This window comes from Sinohyriopsis cumingii, chromosome 11, assembly GCF_028554795.1.
Source record: "Sinohyriopsis cumingii isolate HCF-2022 chromosome 11, ASM2855479v2, whole genome shotgun sequence".
Classification (NCBI taxonomy): domain Eukaryota; kingdom Metazoa; phylum Mollusca; class Bivalvia; order Unionida; family Unionidae; genus Sinohyriopsis; species Sinohyriopsis cumingii.
This window is the reverse complement of record NC_142971.1, coordinates 112493236-112507151: the sequence shown is the minus strand read 5'-3', so window position 1 is coordinate 112507151 and position 13916 is coordinate 112493236. Positions and strand designations below refer to the sequence as shown.

Below are 13916 nucleotides of genomic sequence, written 5' to 3'. Positions count from 1 at the left end.
TGACATTGACAATTGTCGCAACTTACCTATGTGACATTGCATTTATCACTGCGCACCAAATCCACATCACTGACAAGTTTGATCATCTACTTTATCAAATAAGTCAGTCACTTCTAAAAGTCCACTTATAGACCACTGTACATCAATGGTAGTGTTTCAATTGTGTCTTCACAATTCTATAAAAGCAGTTTGCTAGGCAGCATCAAGAAAATCAGTAAATTCACACCAATCTCATCCCTAGCTTTAACGATCCTCACACACGCCAACCACTAAAATAAACCTCCTTAAATAAGACAAGAATTCTTTATTTTCGATTGCGCTGTCCATACATGTCAATTAAAATATACAATATAAATGCATTCTCCACAATAAAGATCATAGGTGTCTTACGTGCAAATCTATAGACACATCTACAACTACAGAATGGAAAAGCATTCTTAAGAACAAAATGAAGTAAGACATTTCAATGGGTACTTTATTCCAAATATCTACAATCCGAGAATGTAAACGAATATCGTAATTTCGGAAAGATTTCATAATGCAGTTCTTACTATCCGATATTCTTCTCATCATTGAAAACACATACTTTCTCATTCATTCTTCAACACTAAATGCATTGTAGTTTACAAACATGATGGAGGCACTCTTCCGTCTCAAAAGGCTTAATAGCAGACGAAGACAGTTATTATAGTCAATAACCATGTTTCTTTTCATACATTCACTAACGTTTATCCAAAGAGCATCGCAGTACAATACGCAGCAATAGGATTTAAATCATGTAAATGTCATATTTATACCTGTCAATTTATCTGCAATAACTTCCTTCAACCTGCGACAGAAGAACTTACCAATAACACATCACCAGCAAAACTAAAAGTGTTAAGAAGTAACACATTTTCAGTCTACTGTATTCCCGCGTCACACTCACCCAGCTTAAGATATATTTCTTAAAAGTATAGACTAAACAACAAAGGATAAAGATCACCTCCCTACCTCACCCCGTTGAATACATTGAAGAAACTGGATCATGTACTCCCCCCCCCCCCGCCCCAATCAAAACTGGTTGCCATACCAGGTAACTCGAGTATGAACTATGGTGGCAGGTATTTGATTCTCGAGCACCTTTTCAAACAATCTCCAATAATGTCATAGTCTAAATGGGTCCATCTAAATAAAGCCTTTGACTCTTTGCCACGTGCCTTACTGCTAGTAAAACTAGGAATGTGCGTGCTGTCATATAAAGGATTAACATCTTATTGAAAGTTATCCTAAATCTAATATTATAATTTTTTTAAGGTTCAAACGACGATCATTACCTTTGACAGGTTTTTCACAAGAATGGACACTTGGGCTATTTTAATGTAACATAATTTGTAATAATATTTAGATTTTGTAACAGATAGTAATATTTATAGAGACCAATGCTGATGAAAAGTTTTCAATGTGATCAAGACACTAATGAAAGATAATGTCTCAGATACTGAACGGTTCACAACAAAATCAAAGGAAGCTGCGTCCGCAATAATTGTAAATCGTCGCTATTGCTTCTTTGAAACATAATCAAAGTCGTTGCTTTGACATACAAGTAATTACCATGGAATATAGAATGGAAATGAAACTCTTATGAATTACAATGGGCATTTAACTGAAATTTAGTATTTCTTTATCAAATTTATTTAACAAAGCATGATCACAGCCAACACTTGTAATAAACCAAGCAATTTCCTCAGCATAATAAAAACCAAAGAATTTGTTATTTGCTCATTAAATGAAAACATTATTCTTCTAAAGAATGCTCATATTTCTGTGCAAAATACTTCCATGAAAATGAAACACATTAATGAGAGACAGAGAGAGACGTACACTCTGTGTGTGTGTGTATGTGTGTGATTTAGAATTGAAACGCAACTTTAACAATTATTTTGTCATATCGCTAGGATATCTACAGTGGCTCTTTATAGTGATGCCTAGCACTGGGGGCATCATGTCGCAGACATGTAGCATGATGTTCCACCCAGTCACATTATCGTGACACCAAGCCGACCAGTCCTATTACTAAAATCTTAAGCTGAGCGCTATGCCAAGCAGAGGTTAGTACTATAATTTTGTTACGTCTTTGGTATGACTCGGCCGGAAATCAAGCACATTTAGGAAAGAGAGATCTTCATTCAATGTATTATGTCTATGCATGTTTATGTGAGTCTCTAGTTGCAAGGATAAATGTCCTTTAGCTAAGAACAATTGCACAAGAGGCGTTTCAAATCAGAAAATCGATAGTCCATGCTATCAGCATAGTCATACAAAGTAAAATTCTTCCATGTTTACATATGTATTACACGAATAGATGTTTAGATATATATTCTTTCACGCCATGGAATCCACTCACATGGCACCTTCACAATTATACCAGTTGAAAACGCAAACATAATATTAAACGGAATTTCCGATCGAACGTTTGAGAATCAAATTTAAACTAAATATGGGCGATTGCAGTAATATTTTACAATATTTGCAATCGATAAGCTTAATTATCATACGCTGCAACTCTTAAGGAATTCTTGATTGTAATCGTATCAAACTTTCCGCCAGATTTATTTTTCTATTTTACATTTTATTTTATACTACTTCACAACATGCATATGCGTGGGAAACAGGAAACTCTGCATCTCACTTCACAAGGTTCAAAACAATTTCTTACTTTGTTGAGAGAGAGAGAGAGAGAGAGGGGGGGAGGGAGGAGGAGGAAACTAACGATAATAGAGATAACAAAAGTGTGAAAGTGAGTTTTGTCGGAAGTTTATTTCCTTTTTAATCTTTTAAAAAATATTTATTTGTTAAAATGGTTTAAACGAGTTTTAAAATGAAAACAGGCTTTAGAAGGAAAATACAAAAATTCCTGCCAGCCGCTGGATATGTTCCGTGCCGGAACCCGGGATTGAACCGGGGGCCTTTAGATCTTCAGTCTAACGCTCTCCCAACTGAGCTATTCCGGCTGACATTGACAATTGTCGCAACTTACCTATGTGACATTGCATTTATCACTGCGCACCAAATCCACATCACTGACAAGTTTGATCATCTACTTTATCAAATAAGTCAGTCACTTCTAAAAGTCCACTTATAGACCACTGTACATCAATGGTAGTGTTTCAATTGTGTCTTCACAATTCTATAAAAGCAGTTTGCTAGGCAGCATCAAGAAAATCAGTAAATTCACACCAATCTCATCCCTAGCTTTAACGATCCTCACACACGCCAACCACTAAAATAAACCTCCTTAAATAAGACAAGAATTCTTTATTTTCGATTGCGCTGTCCATACATGTCAATTAAAATATACAATATAAATGCATTCTCCACAATAAAGATCATAGGTGTCTTACGTGCAAATCTATAGACACATCTACAACTACAGAATGGAAAAGCATTCTTAAGAACAAAATGAAGTAAGACATTTCAATGGGTACTTTATTCCAAATATCTACAATCCGAGAATGTAAACGAATATCGTAATTTCGGAAAGATTTCATAATGCAGTTCTTACTATCCGATATTCTTCTCATCATTGAAAACACATACTTTCTCATTCATTCTTCAACACTAAATGCATTGTAGTTTACAAACATGATGGAGGCACTCTTCCGTCTCAAAAGGCTTAATAGCAGACGAAGACAGTTATTATAGTCAATAACCATGTTTCTTTTCATACATTCACTAACGTTTATCCAAAGAGCATCGCAGTACAATACGCAGCAATAGGATTTAAATCATGTAAATGTCATATTTATACCTGTCAATTTATCTGCAATAACTTCCTTCAACCTGCGACAGAAGAACTTACCAATAACACATCACCAGCAAAACTAAAAGTGTTAAGAAGTAACACATTTTCAGTCAACTGTATTCCCGCGTCACACTCACCCAGCTTAAGATATATTTCTTAAAAGTATAGACTAAACAACAAAGGATAAAGATCACCTCCCTACCTCACCCCGTTGAATACATTGAAGAAACTGGATCATGTACTCCCCCCCCCCGCCCCAATCAAAACTGGTTGCCATACCAGGTAACTCGAGTATGAACTATGGTGGCAGGTATTTGATTCTCGAGCACCTTTTCAAACAATCTCCAATAATGTCATAGTCTAAATGGGTCCATCTAAATAAAGCCTTTGACTCTTTGCCACGTGCCTTACTGCTAGTAAAACTAGGAATGTGCGTGCTGTCATATAAAGGATTAACATCTTATTGAAAGTTATCCTAAATCTAATATTATAATTTTTTTAAGGTTCAAACGACGATCATTACCTTTGACAGGTTTTTCACAAGAATGGACACTTGGGCTATTTTAATGTAACATAATTTGTAATAATATTTAGATTTTGTAACAGATAGTAATATTTATAGAGACCAATGCTGATGAAAAGTTTTCAATGTGATCAAGACACTAGTGAAAGATAATGTCTCAGATACTGAACGGTTCACAACAAAATCAAAGGAAGCTGCGTCCGCAATAATTGTAAATCGTCGCTATTGCTTCTTTAAAACATAATCAAAGTCGTTGCTTTGACATACAAGTAATTACCATGGAATATAGAATGGAAATGAAACTCTTATGAATTACAATGGGCATTTAACTGAAATTTAGTATTTCTTTATCAAATTTATTTAACAAAGCATGATCACAGCCAACACTTGTAATAAACCAAGCAATTTCCTCAGCATAATAAAAACCAAAGAATTTGTTATTTGCTCATTAAATGAAAACATTATTCTTCTAAAGAATGCTCATATTTCTGTGCAAAATACTTCCATGAAAATGAAACACATTAATGAGAGACAGAGAGAGACGTACACTCTGTGTGTGTGTGTATGTGTGTGATTTAGAATTGAAACGCAACTTTAACAATTATTTTGTCATATCGCTAGGATATCTACAGTGGCTCTTTATAGTGATGCCTAGCACTGGGGGCATCATGTCGCAGACATGTAGCATGATGTTCCACCCAGTCACATTATCGTGACACCAAGCCGACCAGTCCTATTACTAAAATCTTAAGCTGAGCGCTATGCCAAGCAGAGGTTAGTACTATAATTTTGTTACGTCTTTGGTATGACTCGGCCGGAAATCAAGCACATTTAGGAAAGAGAGATCTTCATTCAATGTATTATGTCTATGCATGTTTATGTGAGTCTCTAGTTGCAAGGATAAATGTCCTTTAGCTAAGAACAATTGCACAAGAGGCGTTTCAAATCAGAAAATCGATAGTCCATGCTATCAGCATAGTCATACAAAGTAAAATTCTTCCATGTTTACATATGTATTACACGAATAGATGTTTAGATATATATTCTTTCACGCCATGGAATCCACTCACATGGCACCTTCACAATTATACCAGTTGAAAACGCAAACATAATATTAAACGGAATTTCCGATCGAACGTTTGAGAATCAAATTTAAACTAAATATGGGCGATTGCAGTAATATTTTACAATATTTGCAATCGATAAGCTTAATTATCATACGCTGCAACTCTTAAGGAATTCTTGATTGTAATCGTATCAAACTTTCCGCCAGATTTATTTTTCTATTTTACATTTTATTTTATACTACTTCACAACATGCATATGCGTGGGAAACAGGAAACTCTGCATCTCACTTCACAAGGTTCAAAACAATTTCTTACTTTGTTGAGAGAGAGAGAGAGAGAGGGGGGGGGGAGGGAGGAGGAGGAAACTAACGATAATAGAGATAACAAAAGTGTGAAAGGGAGTTTTGTCGGAAGTTTATTTCCTTTTTAATCTTTTAAAAAATATTTATTTGTTAAAATGGTTTAAACGAGTTTTAAAATGAAAACAGGCTTTAGAAGGAAAATACAAAAATTCCTGCCAGCCGCTGGATATGTTCCGTGCCGGAACCCGGGATTGAACCGGGGGCCTTTAGATCTTCAGTCTAACGCTCTCCCAACTGAGCTATTCCGGCTGACATTGACAATTGTCGCAACTTACCTATGTGACATTGCATTTATCACTGCGCACCAAATCCACATCACTGACAAGTTTGATCATCTACTTTATCAAATAAGTCAGTCACTTCTAAAAGTCCACTTATAGACCACTGTACATCAATGGTAGTGTTTCAATTGTGTCTTCACAATTCTATAAAAGCAGTTTGCTAGGCAGCATCAAGAAAATCAGTAAATTCACACCAATCTCATCCCTAGCTTTAACGATCCTCACACACGCCAACCACTAAAATAAACCTCCTTAAATAAGACAAGAATTCTTTATTTTCGATTGCGCTGTCCATACATGTCAATTAAAATATACAATATAAATGCATTCTCCACAATAAAGATCATAGGTGTCTTACGTGCAAATCTATAGACACATCTACAACTACAGAATGGAAAAGCATTCTTAAGAACAAAATGAAGTAAGACATTTCAATGGGTACTTTATTCCAAATATCTACAATCCGAGAATGTAAACGAATATCGTAATTTCGGAAAGATTTCATAATGCAGTTCTTACTATCCGATATTCTTCTCATCATTGAAAACACATACTTTCTCATTCATTCTTCAACACTAAATGCATTGTAGTTTACAAACATGATGGAGGCACTCTTCCGTCTCAAAAGGCTTAATAGCAGACGAAGACAGTTATTATAGTCAATAACCATGTTTCTTTTCATACATTCACTAACGTTTATCCAAAGAGCATCGCAGTACAATACGCAGCAATAGGATTTAAATCATGTAAATGTCATATTTATACCTGTCAATTTATCTGCAATAACTTCCTTCAACCTGCGACAGAAGAACTTACCAATAACACATCACCAGCAAAACTAAAAGTGTTAAGAAGTAACACATTTTCAGTCAACTGTATTCCCGCGTCACACTCACCCAGCTTAAGATATATTTCTTAAAAGTATAGACTAAACAACAAAGGATAAAGATCACCTCCCTACCTCACCCCGTTGAATACATTGAAGAAACTGGATCATGTACTCCCCCCCCCCCGCCCCAATCAAAACTGGTTGCCATACCAGGTAACTCGAGTATGAACTATGGTGGCAGGTATTTGATTCTCGAGCACCTTTTCAAACAATCTCCAATAATGTCATAGTCTAAATGGGTCCATCTAAATAAAGCCTTTGACTCTTTGCCACGTGCCTTACTGCTAGTAAAACTAGGAATGTGCGTGCTGTCATATAAAGGATTAACATCTTATTGAAAGTTATCCTAAATCTAATATTATAATTTTTTTAAGGTTCAAACGACGATCATTACCTTTGACAGGTTTTTCACAAGAATGGACACTTGGGCTATTTTAATGTAACATAATTTGTAATAATATTTAGATTTTGTAACAGATAGTAATATTTATAGAGACCAATGCTGATGAAAAGTTTTCAATGTGATCAAGACACTAGTGAAAGATAATGTCTCAGATACTGAACGGTTCACAACAAAATCAAAGGAAGCTGCGTCCGCAATAATTGTAAATCGTCGCTATTGCTTCTTTAAAACATAATCAAAGTCGTTGCTTTGACATACAAGTAATTACCATGGAATATAGAATGGAAATGAAACTCTTATGAATTACAATGGGCATTTAACTGAAATTTAGTATTTCTTTATCAAATTTATTTAACAAAGCATGATCACAGCCAACACTTGTAATAAACCAAGCAATTTCCTCAGCATAATAAAAACCAAAGAATTTGTTATTTGCTCATTAAATGAAAACATTATTCTTCTAAAGAATGCTCATATTTCTGTGCAAAATACTTCCATGAAAATGAAACACATTAATGAGAGACAGAGAGAGACGTACACTCTGTGTGTGTGTGTATGTGTGTGATTTAGAATTGAAACGCAACTTTAACAATTATTTTGTCATATCGCTAGGATATCTACAGTGGCTCTTTATAGTGATGCCTAGCACTGGGGGCATCATGTCGCAGACATGTAGCATGATGTTCCACCCAGTCACATTATCGTGACACCAAGCCGACCAGTCCTATTACTAAAATCTTAAGCTGAGCGCTATGCCAAGCAGAGGTTAGTACTATAATTTTGTTACGTCTTTGGTATGACTCGGCCGGAAATCAAGCACATTTAGGAAAGAGAGATCTTCATTCAATGTATTATGTCTATGCATGTTTATGTGAGTCTCTAGTTGCAAGGATAAATGTCCTTTAGCTAAGAACAATTGCACAAGAGGCGTTTCAAATCAGAAAATCGATAGTCCATGCTATCAGCATAGTCATACAAAGTAAAATTCTTCCATGTTTACATATGTATTACACGAATAGATGTTTAGATATATATTCTTTCACGCCATGGAATCCACTCACATGGCACCTTCACAATTATACCAGTTGAAAACGCAAACATAATATTAAACGGAATTTCCGATCGAACGTTTGAGAATCAAATTTAAACTAAATATGGGCGATTGCAGTAATATTTTACAATATTTGCAATCGATAAGCTTAATTATCATACGCTGCAACTCTTAAGGAATTCTTGATTGTAATCGTATCAAACTTTCCGCCAGATTTATTTTTCTATTTTACATTTTATTTTATACTACTTCACAACATGCATATGCGTGGGAAACAGGAAACTCTGCATCTCACTTCACAAGGTTCAAAACAATTTCTTACTTTGTTGAGAGAGAGAGAGAGAGAGGGGGGGGGGAGGGAGGAGGAGGAAACTAACGATAATAGAGATAACAAAAGTGTGAAAGGGAGTTTTGTCGGAAGTTTATTTCCTTTTTAATCTTTTAAAAAATATTTATTTGTTAAAATGGTTTAAACGAGTTTTAAAATGAAAACAGGCTTTAGAAGGAAAATACAAAAATTCCTGCCAGCCGCTGGATATGTTCCGTGCCGGAACCCGGGATTGAACCGGGGGCCTTTAGATCTTCAGTCTAACGCTCTCCCAACTGAGCTATTCCGGCTGACATTGACAATTGTCGCAACTTACCTATGTGACATTGCATTTATCACTGCGCACCAAATCCACATCACTGACAAGTTTGATCATCTACTTTATCAAATAAGTCAGTCACTTCTAAAAGTCCACTTATAGACCACTGTACATCAATGGTAGTGTTTCAATTGTGTCTTCACAATTCTATAAAAGCAGTTTGCTAGGCAGCATCAAGAAAATCAGTAAATTCACACCAATCTCATCCCTAGCTTTAACGATCCTCACACACGCCAACCACTAAAATAAACCTCCTTAAATAAGACAAGAATTCTTTATTTTCGATTGCGCTGTCCATACATGTCAATTAAAATATACAATATAAATGCATTCTCCACAATAAAGATCATAGGTGTCTTACGTGCAAATCTATAGACACATCTACAACTACAGAATGGAAAAGCATTCTTAAGAACAAAATGAAGTAAGACATTTCAATGGGTACTTTATTCCAAATATCTACAATCCGAGAATGTAAACGAATATCGTAATTTCGGAAAGATTTCATAATGCAGTTCTTACTATCCGATATTCTTCTCATCATTGAAAACACATACTTTCTCATTCATTCTTCAACACTAAATGCATTGTAGTTTACAAACATGATGGAGGCACTCTTCCGTCTCAAAAGGCTTAATAGCAGACGAAGACAGTTATTATAGTCAATAACCATGTTTCTTTTCATACATTCACTAACGTTTATCCAAAGAGCATCGCAGTACAATACGCAGCAATAGGATTTAAATCATGTAAATGTCATATTTATACCTGTCAATTTATCTGCAATAACTTCCTTCAACCTGCGACAGAAGAACTTACCAATAACACATCACCAGCAAAACTAAAAGTGTTAAGAAGTAACACATTTTCAGTCAACTGTATTCCCGCGTCACACTCACCCAGCTTAAGATATATTTCTTAAAAGTATAGACTAAACAACAAAGGATAAAGATCACCTCCCTACCTCACCCCGTTGAATACATTGAAGAAACTGGATCATGTACTCCCCCCCCCCGCCCCAATCAAAACTGGTTGCCATACCAGGTAACTCGAGTATGAACTATGGTGGCAGGTATTTGATTCTCGAGCACCTTTTCAAACAATCTCCAATAATGTCATAGTCTAAATGGGTCCATCTAAATAAAGCCTTTGACTCTTTGCCACGTGCCTTACTGCTAGTAAAACTAGGAATGTGCGTGCTGTCATATAAAGGATTAACATCTTATTGAAAGTTATCCTAAATCTAATATTATAATTTTTTTAAGGTTCAAACGACGATCATTACCTTTGACAGGTTTTTCACAAGAATGGACACTTGGGCTATTTTAATGTAACATAATTTGTAATAATATTTAGATTTTGTAACAGATAGTAATATTTATAGAGACCAATGCTGATGAAAAGTTTTCAATGTGATCAAGACACTAGTGAAAGATAATGTCTCAGATACTGAACGGTTCACAACAAAATCAAAGGAAGCTGCGTCCGCAATAATTGTAAATCGTCGCTATTGCTTCTTTAAAACATAATCAAAGTCGTTGCTTTGACATACAAGTAATTACCATGGAATATAGAATGGAAATGAAACTCTTATGAATTACAATGGGCATTTAACTGAAATTTAGTATTTCTTTATCAAATTTATTTAACAAAGCATGATCACAGCCAACACTTGTAATAAACCAAGCAATTTCCTCAGCATAATAAAAACCAAAGAATTTGTTATTTGCTCATTAAATGAAAACATTATTCTTCTAAAGAATGCTCATATTTCTGTGCAAAATACTTCCATGAAAATGAAACACATTAATGAGAGACAGAGAGAGACGTACACTCTGTGTGTGTGTGTATGTGTGTGATTTAGAATTGAAACGCAACTTTAACAATTATTTTGTCATATCGCTAGGATATCTACAGTGGCTCTTTATAGTGATGCCTAGCACTGGGGGCATCATGTCGCAGACATGTAGCATGATGTTCCACCCAGTCACATTATCGTGACACCAAGCCGACCAGTCCTATTACTAAAATCTTAAGCTGAGCGCTATGCCAAGCAGAGGTTAGTACTATAATTTTGTTACGTCTTTGGTATGACTCGGCCGGAAATCAAGCACATTTAGGAAAGAGAGATCTTCATTCAATGTATTATGTCTATGCATGTTTATGTGAGTCTCTAGTTGCAAGGATAAATGTCCTTTAGCTAAGAACAATTGCACAAGAGGCGTTTCAAATCAGAAAATCGATAGTCCATGCTATCAGCATAGTCATACAAAGTAAAATTCTTCCATGTTTACATATGTATTACACGAATAGATGTTTAGATATATATTCTTTCACGCCATGGAATCCACTCACATGGCACCTTCACAATTATACCAGTTGAAAACGCAAACATAATATTAAACGGAATTTCCGATCGAACGTTTGAGAATCAAATTTAAACTAAATATGGGCGATTGCAGTAATATTTTACAATATTTGCAATCGATAAGCTTAATTATCATACGCTGCAACTCTTAAGGAATTCTTGATTGTAATCGTATCAAACTTTCCGCCAGATTTATTTTTCTATTTTACATTTTATTTTATACTACTTCACAACATGCATATGCGTGGGAAACAGGAAACTCTGCATCTCACTTCACAAGGTTCAAAACAATTTCTTACTTTGTTGAGAGAGAGAGAGAGAGAGGGGGGGGGGAGGGAGGAGGAGGAAACTAACGATAATAGAGATAACAAAAGTGTGAAAGGGAGTTTTGTCGGAAGTTTATTTCCTTTTTAATCTTTTAAAAAATATTTATTTGTTAAAATGGTTTAAACGAGTTTTAAAATGAAAACAGGCTTTAGAAGGAAAATACAAAAATTCCTGCCAGCCGCTGGATATGTTCCGTGCCGGAACCCGGGATTGAACCGGGGGCCTTTAGATCTTCAGTCTAACGCTCTCCCAACTGAGCTATTCCGGCTGACATTGACAATTGTCGCAACTTACCTATGTGACATTGCATTTATCACTGCGCACCAAATCCACATCACTGACAAGTTTGATCATCTACTTTATCAAATAAGTCAGTCACTTCTAAAAGTCCACTTATAGACCACTGTACATCAATGGTAGTGTTTCAATTGTGTCTTCACAATTCTATAAAAGCAGTTTGCTAGGCAGCATCAAGAAAATCAGTAAATTCACACCAATCTCATCCCTAGCTTTAACGATCCTCACACACGCCAACCACTAAAATAAACCTCCTTAAATAAGACAAGAATTCTTTATTTTCGATTGCGCTGTCCATACATGTCAATTAAAATATACAATATAAATGCATTCTCCACAATAAAGATCATAGGTGTCTTACGTGCAAATCTATAGACACATCTACAACTACAGAATGGAAAAGCATTCTTAAGAACAAAATGAAGTAAGACATTTCAATGGGTACTTTATTCCAAATATCTACAATCCGAGAATGTAAACGAATATCGTAATTTCGGAAAGATTTCATAATGCAGTTCTTACTATCCGATATTCTTCTCATCATTGAAAACACATACTTTCTCATTCATTCTTCAACACTAAATGCATTGTAGTTTACAAACATGATGGAGGCACTCTTCCGTCTCAAAAGGATTAATAGCAGACGAAGACAGTTATTATAGTCAATAACCATGTTTCTTTTCATACATTCACTAACGTTTATCCAAAGAGCATCGCAGTACAATACGCAGCAATAGGATTTAAATCATGTAAATGTCATATTTATACCTGTCAATTTATCTGCAATAACTTCCTTCAACCTGCGACAGAAGAACTTACCAATAACACATCACCAGCAAAACTAAAAGTGTTAAGAAGTAACACATTTTCAGTCTACTGTATTCCCGCGTCACACTCACCCAGCTTAAGATATATTTCTTAAAAGTATAGACTAAACAACAAAGGATAAAGATCACCTCCCTACCTCACCCCGTTGAATACATTGAAGAAACTGGATCATGTACTCCCCCCCCCCCCGCCCCAATCAAAACTGGTTGCCATACCAGGTAACTCGAGTATGAACTATGGTGGCAGGTATTTGATTCTCGAGCACCTTTTCAAACAATCTCCAATAATGTCATAGTCTAAATGGGTCCATCTAAATAAAGCCTTTGACTCTTTGCCACGTGCCTTACTGCTAGTAAAACTAGGAATGTGCGTGCTGTCATATAAAGGATTAACATCTTATTGAAAGTTATCCTAAATCTAATATTATAATTTTTTTAAGGTTCAAACGACGATCATTACCTTTGACAGGTTTTTCACAAGAATGGACACTTGGGCTATTTTAATGTAACATAATTTGTAATAATATTTAGATTTTGTAACAGATAGTAATATTTATAGAGACCAATGCTGATGAAAAGTTTTCAATGTGATCAAGACACTAATGAAAGATAATGTCTCAGATACTGAACGGTTCACAACAAAATCAAAGGAAGCTGCGTCCGCAATAATTGTAAATCGTCGCTATTGCTTCTTTGAAACATAATCAAAGTCGTTGCTTTGACATACAAGTAATTACCATGGAATATAGAATGGAAATGAAACTCTTATGAATTACAATGGGCATTTAACTGAAATTTAGTATTTCTTTATCAAATTTATTTAACAAAGCATGATCACAGCCAACACTTGTAATAAACCAAGCAATTTCCTCAGCATAATAAAAACCAAAGAATTTGTTATTTGCTCATTAAATGAAAACATTATTCTTCTAAAGAATGTTCATATTTCTGTGCAAAATACTTCCATGAAAATGAAACACATTAATGAGAGACAGAGAGAGACGTACACTCTGTGTGTGTGTGTATGTGTGTGATTTAGAATTGAAACGCAACTTTAACAATTATTTTGTCATATCGCTAGGATATCTAC

At 35.2% G+C, this 13916-nt stretch overlaps 4 non-coding genes across 4 annotated transcripts; all 4 read right to left on the bottom strand.

The window, feature by feature from the left end:
* Positions 1 to 2920: 2920 nt before the first annotated feature.
* Trnaf-gaa (transfer RNA phenylalanine (anticodon GAA)) lies at positions 2921 to 2993 on the bottom strand. The gene has a single exon. It is a non-coding gene; the product is annotated as a tRNA-Phe (tRNA).
* Positions 2994 to 5912: 2919 nt separating this feature from the next.
* On the bottom strand, positions 5913 to 5985 carry Trnaf-gaa (transfer RNA phenylalanine (anticodon GAA)). Its single transcript has one exon. It is a non-coding gene; the product is annotated as a tRNA-Phe (tRNA).
* Positions 5986 to 8905: 2920 nt separating this feature from the next.
* Trnaf-gaa (transfer RNA phenylalanine (anticodon GAA)) lies at positions 8906 to 8978 on the bottom strand. The gene has a single exon. It is a non-coding gene; the product is annotated as a tRNA-Phe (tRNA).
* Positions 8979 to 11897: 2919 nt separating this feature from the next.
* Trnaf-gaa (transfer RNA phenylalanine (anticodon GAA)) lies at positions 11898 to 11970 on the bottom strand. Its single transcript has one exon. It is a non-coding gene; the product is annotated as a tRNA-Phe (tRNA).
* Between the last annotated feature and the right edge of the window lie 1946 nt (positions 11971 to 13916).